At 58.9% G+C, this 6,287-nt stretch overlaps 1 long non-coding RNA gene across 1 annotated transcript; it reads left to right on the top strand.

The window, feature by feature from the left end:
• The first annotated feature begins 1,421 nt into the window (after positions 1 to 1,421).
• On the top strand, positions 1,422 to 5,674 carry LOC134166452 (uncharacterized). Its single transcript, XR_009965881.1, has 3 exons — positions 1,422 to 1,648; positions 2,478 to 2,583; positions 5,578 to 5,674. It is a non-coding gene; the product is annotated as an uncharacterized LOC134166452 (long non-coding RNA).
• The last annotated feature ends 613 nt before the right edge of the window (positions 5,675 to 6,287 follow it).

Genomic DNA, 6,287 nt, shown 5'->3' with positions numbered 1-6,287 from the left:
CTATGGCGTCTACAGGATGCAATGGGGTGCTATAGGGTCGACGGGATGCTATAGGATCTATGGGATGCTATGGGGTACTAGGGGGTACTATGGAGCCTATGGAGTGCTGTGGGGTCTATGGGATGCTATGGGGTCTATGGGATGCTATAGGGTCTATGGGATGCTATGGGGTTCTATGAGGTGCTATGGGGTTCTATGATGTGCTATAGGGTCTATGGGATGCTATGGGGTTCTATGAGGTGCTATGGGGTTCTATGATGTGCTATGGGGTCTATGGGATGCTATAGGGTCTATGGGATGCTATGGGGTCTATGGGGTCTATGGGATGCTATGGGGTCTATGGGATCTATGGGGTCTGTGGGATGCTATGGGGTCTATGGGATCTATGGGGTCTATGGGATGCTATGGGGTCTATGGGGTGCTATGGGGTGCTATGGGGTACTATGGGGTTTAAGGGATTCTATGGGGTCTATGGGATGCTATGGGATTCTTTGGGATGCTATGGGGTCTATGGGATGCTATGGGGTCTATGGGGTTTAAGGGATTCTATGGGGTCTATGGGATGCTATGGGGTGCTCTAGGGTCTATGGGATGCTGTGGGGTGCTCTAGGGTCTATGGGATGCTATGGGGTGCTATGGGGTACTATGGGGTTTAAGGGATTCTATGGGGTCTATGGGATGCTATGGGGTCTATGGGATCTATGGGGTCTATGGGATCTATGGGGTCTATGGGATCTATGGGGTCTATGGGATGCTATGGGGTCTATGGGATCTATGGGGTCTATGGGATCTATGGGATCTATGGGATTTCTGGGGTCTATGGGGTCTATGGGATCTATGGGGTCTATGGGATCTCTGGGGTCTATGGGGTCTATGGGATGCTATGAGGTCTATGGGGTCTATGGGATCTATGGGGTCTATGGGGTCTATGGGGTCTATGGGATGGGGTCTATGGGGTCTATGGGGTCTATGGGATCTATGGGATCTATGGGGTCTATGGGATCTATGGGGTCTATGGGGTCTATGGGATCTATGGGGTCTATGGGGTCTATGGGGTCTATGGGATCTATGGGGTCTATGGGATCTATGGGGTCTATGGGATCTATGGGGTCTATGGGATGCTATGGGATCTATGGGGTCTATGGGATCTATGGGATCTATGGGATCTATGGGGTCTATGGGATCTATGGGGTCTATGGGATCTATGGGGGTCTATGGGATCTATGGGGTCTATGGGGTCTATGGGGTCTATGGGGTCTATGGGGTCTATGGGGTCTATGGGGTCTATGGGATCTATGGGATCTATGGGGTCTATGGGGTCTATGGGATCTATGGGGTCTATGGGGTCTATGGGGTCTATGGGATGCTTTGGTGCCTCTGGGTTCTATGCGGTGCCCTGGGGGGCGGTGCCGAGGTGCCGGTGCCCCCTCCCCCCGCAGTGCAGGTGCCCCCCCCGCTGGTGAACGTGCGCGTGCACCACCCCCCCGAGGCCTCGGTCCAGGTTCACCGGTTGGAGCCACGCCCCGGCCCCGCCCCTGGCCCCGCCCCCGGCCCCGCCCCCGCGCTGCTGCCGCACCCCTCCCCCCCCCGGCCCCGCACCCACAAACCCCTGGGGCGCTGCTTCCAGGAGACCCTGCCCAAGCACTCGGTGAGGGGGGGGAGGGGTGCGATGGGGGGGAGGGGTGCGATGGGGGAGGGGTGCGATGGGGGGGGAGGGGTGCGATGGGGGGGAGGGGTGCGATGGGGGAGGGGTGCGATGGGGGAGAAGGGGTGCGATGGGGGAGGGGTGCGATGGGGGGTGTTGGGGTGCGATGGGGGGGAGGGGTGCGATGGGGGGGAGGGGAGCGATGGGGGAGGGGTGCGATGGGGGGTGTTGGGGTGCGATGGGGGGAGGGGTGCGATGGGGGGAGGGGTGCGATGGGGGAGGAGGGGTGCGATGGGGGAGGGGAGCGATGGGGGGGAGGGGTGCGATGGGGGGGTGCGATGGGGGGGAGGGGTGCGATGGGGGGAGTGCGATGGGGGGAGGGGTGCGATGGGGGAGGGGTGCTATGGGAGGATGGATCAATGGGGGGTGTTGGGGTGCAATGGTGGAGGGGTGCAGTGGGGGGAGGGGTGCGATGGGGGGAGGGGTGCGATGGGGGAGGGGTGCGATGGGGGAGGGGTGCTATGGGGGATGTATCAATGGGGGGTGTTGGGGTGCAATGGGGGGGGAGAGGTGCGATGGGGGATGGGTGCTATGGGGGTGTTGGTGTGCAATGGGCGATGGGTGCAATGGGGGGGATGGGAGCAATGGGGTTTGTTGGGTTGCTATGGGGGGATGGGTGCAATGGGGGCGATGGGAGCAATGGAGGGAATGGGTCCAATGGGCGATGGGTTCAATGGGGGGGGGATGGGAGCAATGGGGGTGTTGTGGTGCAGTGGGGGGGGGTCTCGTGCGGGGGTGCAGGGGTGTATTTGGGTGCTGCCCCCCCCCGCAGTGCGGCAGCAACCCCCTGCCGGGGCTGACGAAGCAGGAGGATTGCTGCGGGAGCATCGGCACCGCCTGGGGCCAGAGCAAGTGCCACAAGTGCCCCCCCCTGCAGCGTGAGTGCCCCCCAGAACAGCCCAAAACCACCCAAAATGTCCTAAAACACCCCCAGAATACCCAAAAACACCCCCAAAACACCCTGAAACACCCAAAATCACCCCAAAACCACCCTGAAACACCCAAAATGTCCTAAAACAACCCCAAAACCACCCCCAAAACACCCTGAAACACCCAAAATGTCCTAAAACAACCCCAGAACACCCAAGACCCCCTCCAAAACACCCTGAAACACACAAAACATCCTAAAACAACCCCAAAACCACCCTGAAAACACCCAAAACGTCCTAAAACAACCCCAAAACCACCCCCAAAACACCCTGAAACACCCAAACTCACCCCAAAACCACCCTGAAACACCCAAAATGTCCTAAAACAACCCCAGAACACCCAAAACCACCCCCAAAACACCCTGAAACACCTCAAACACCCCCAAAACACCCTGAAACACACAAATCGTCCTAAAACAACCCCAAAACCACCCCGAAAACACCCAAAACGTCCTAAACCAACCCCCAAAACACCCCCAAAACACCCTGAAACACCTCAAACACCCCCCAAAAACACCCTGAAACACCCAAAATGTCCTAAAACAACCCCAGAACACCCCAAAACACCCCCAAAACACCCTCAAACACCTCCAAAACACCCTGAAACACACAAAACGTCCTAAACCAACCCCAAAACCACCCCCAAAACACCCTGAAACACCTCAAACACCCCCCAAAAACACCCTGAAACACACAAAATGTCCTAAAACTACCCCAAAACCTCCCCCAAAACACCCTGAAACACCTCAAACACCTCCAAAACAACCTGAAACACACAAAACGTCCTAAAACAACCCCAAAACCACCCCCAAAACACCCTGAAACACCTCAAACACCCCCAAAACCACCCTGAAACACCCAAAATGTCCTAAAACAACGCCAGAACACCCAAAACCACCCCCAAAACACCCTGAAACACCCCAAAACAACCCCAATACACCCAAAACCACCCCAAAAACACCGTGAAACACCCCAAGACAACCCCTAAACCACCCCAAAACCACCCTGAAACACCCAAAACATCCTAAAACAGCCCTAGAACACCCCAAAATCACCCCCAAAAGACCCTGAAACACCCAAAACGTCCTAAAACAACCCCAGAACACCCAAAAAACACCTTTAAACACCTCGAACACCCCCAAACCACCCTGAAACACCCCAAAACACCCCAAGACAACCCCTAAACCACCCCAAAATCACCCTGAAACACCTCTAACACACGCCCCAAACACCCTAAATAACCCCCCAAAATCCCAAAACAACCCCAAAACAGCCAAACTCACCCCAAAAACATCCCGAAACACCCAAACTCCCCCCAAAACCACCCTGAAACACCCAAAATGTCCTAAAACAACCCCAGAACACCCCAAACCACCCCGAAAACACCCTGAAACACTCAAACTCACCCCCAAAACACCCTGAAACACCCAAATTCACCCCAAAACACCCTGAAACACCCAAAATATCCTAAAACAACCCCAGAACACTCAAAACCACCCCAAAGCACCTCAAACACCACCAAAACACCCTGAAACACCCCAAAACACCCCAAGACAAGCCCTGAAGCACCCCAAAACCACCCTGAAACACCTCTAACACACCCCAAAATCCCCAAACAACCCCAAAACACCCAAAGTCACCCCCAAAACACCCTGAAACACCCAACCCACCCCGAAAACACCCTGAAACACCCAAAATGTCCTAAACCAACCCCAGAACACCCAAAACCACCCCCAAAACACCCTGAAACACTTCAAACATCCCCCAAAACCACCCTGAAACACCCAAAATGTCCTAAAACAACCCCAGAACACCCAAACTCACCCCCAAAACACCCTGAAACACCCAAACCCACCCCAAAAACACCCTGAAACACCCAAACCCACCCCGAAAACACCCTGAAACACCTCAATGACACTCAACACCCCCCCAAACACCCCAAATACCCCCAAACCATTCCAAAACAACCCCCAAAACCACCCCCGAACACCTCAAAGCACCCGAAACACCTCAAACACCCCAAATAGCCCCAAGTCTCCCCAAACCAGTGCCCACCCTGAAACACCCCAACCCCCCATTCCCCCCCCGCACACCCCAACACCCCCACAAACCCCAACCCCCCCCATCCGCCCCCCACACTCCAACCCCCCCCCGCACACACCAACCCCCCCCTTTCCCCCCCAACCCCCATCCCCCCCCAATCCAACCCCCCCTCCCCCCGCACTCCCCAACCCCCTCCTTTCCCCCCCCCAACCCCCCCATCCGCCCCCCCCACTCCACCCCCCCATCCCCCCTGCACACCCCAACTCCCCCCTTTAGCCCCCAGCCCCCCTCCCCCCACCCCAACCCCCCCTTCCCCCTCCCTCCCCCCACACACCCCAACCCACCCATCTGCCCCCCAACCCCCCCTTTACCCTCAACCCCCCCTCCCACCCCCCACACCCCAACCCCCCCATCTGCCCCCCACACCCCAACCCCCACATCTGCCCCCCACACCCCAAGCCCCCCAACCCCTCCTTTACCCCCCATCCCCCCACACACACCCCAACCCCCCCTTCCCCCCCCCCACACCCCAACCCCCCCATCTGCCCCCCAACCCCCCCTTTACCCCCAACCCCCCCTCCCACCCCCCACACCCCAACCCCCCCATCCCCCACCCGACCCCAAACCCGCCTTCCCCCGCCTCCCCCCCACACACCCCAACCCCCCCATCTGCCCCCCAACCCCCCCTTTACCCCCAACCCCCCCTCCCACCCCGCACACCCCAACCCCCCCATCTGCCCCCCACACCCCAAGCCCCCAACCCCTCCTTTACCCCCAACCCCCCCGCAAACCCAAACCCCCCCTCCCCCCCACACCCCCCAACCTCCCCCATCCCCCCCTCACACCCAACCCCCCCTTTACCCCCACCCCCCCCCACTCCCTGCGCTGTCCCCACTGCAGCCTCGGGGGTGCAGAAGCCGGGCCCGGTGCGGGGGGAGCTCGGTGGGGACTGCCCCCAGGGCTACAAGCGCCTCAACAGCAGCCACTGCCAGGGTAGGGCCCGGGGGGACACGGGGCAGGGATGGGGGGCATGGGGTGTGGGGTGTGGGGTGTGGGGTGTGGGGTGTGGGGCGTGGGGCGTGGGGCGTGGGGCGTGGGATATGGGGTATGGGGTGTGGGGTATGGGGTGTGGGGTATAGAGTATGGGGTATAGAGTATGGGGTATAGGGTATGGGGTATAGGGTATGGGGTATGGGGTGTGGGGTGTGGGGTGTGGGATATGGGGTATGGGGGCATGGGATATGGGATATGGGGTATGGGGGCATGGGATATGGGATATGGGGTATGGGGGCATGGGATATGGGATATGGGGTATGGGGTATGGGGTGTGGGATATGGGATATGGGGTATGGGATATGGGATATGGGGTATGGGGTATGGGATATGGGATATGGGGTATGGGGTGTGGGATATGGGGTGTGGGGTGGGGGTGTGGGGTGTGGGATATGGGGTATGGGGTGTGGGGTGTGGGGTATGGGGTGTGGGCTATGGGGTATGGGGTGTGGGGTATGGGGTGTGGGATATGGGGTATGGGGTGTGGGATATGGGGTGTGGGGTGTGGGATATAGGATAAGGGGTATGGGGTATGGGGCGTGGGATATGGGGCGTGG

This window comes from Pezoporus occidentalis, unplaced genomic scaffold (assembly GCF_034315485.1).
Source record: "Pezoporus occidentalis ecotype Australia unplaced genomic scaffold, CSIRO_AGI_Poc_V1 ctg2614, whole genome shotgun sequence".
NCBI lineage: Eukaryota > Metazoa > Chordata > Aves > Psittaciformes > Psittacidae > Pezoporus > Pezoporus occidentalis.
This window is presented reverse-complemented; position numbering and strand designations above follow the sequence as displayed.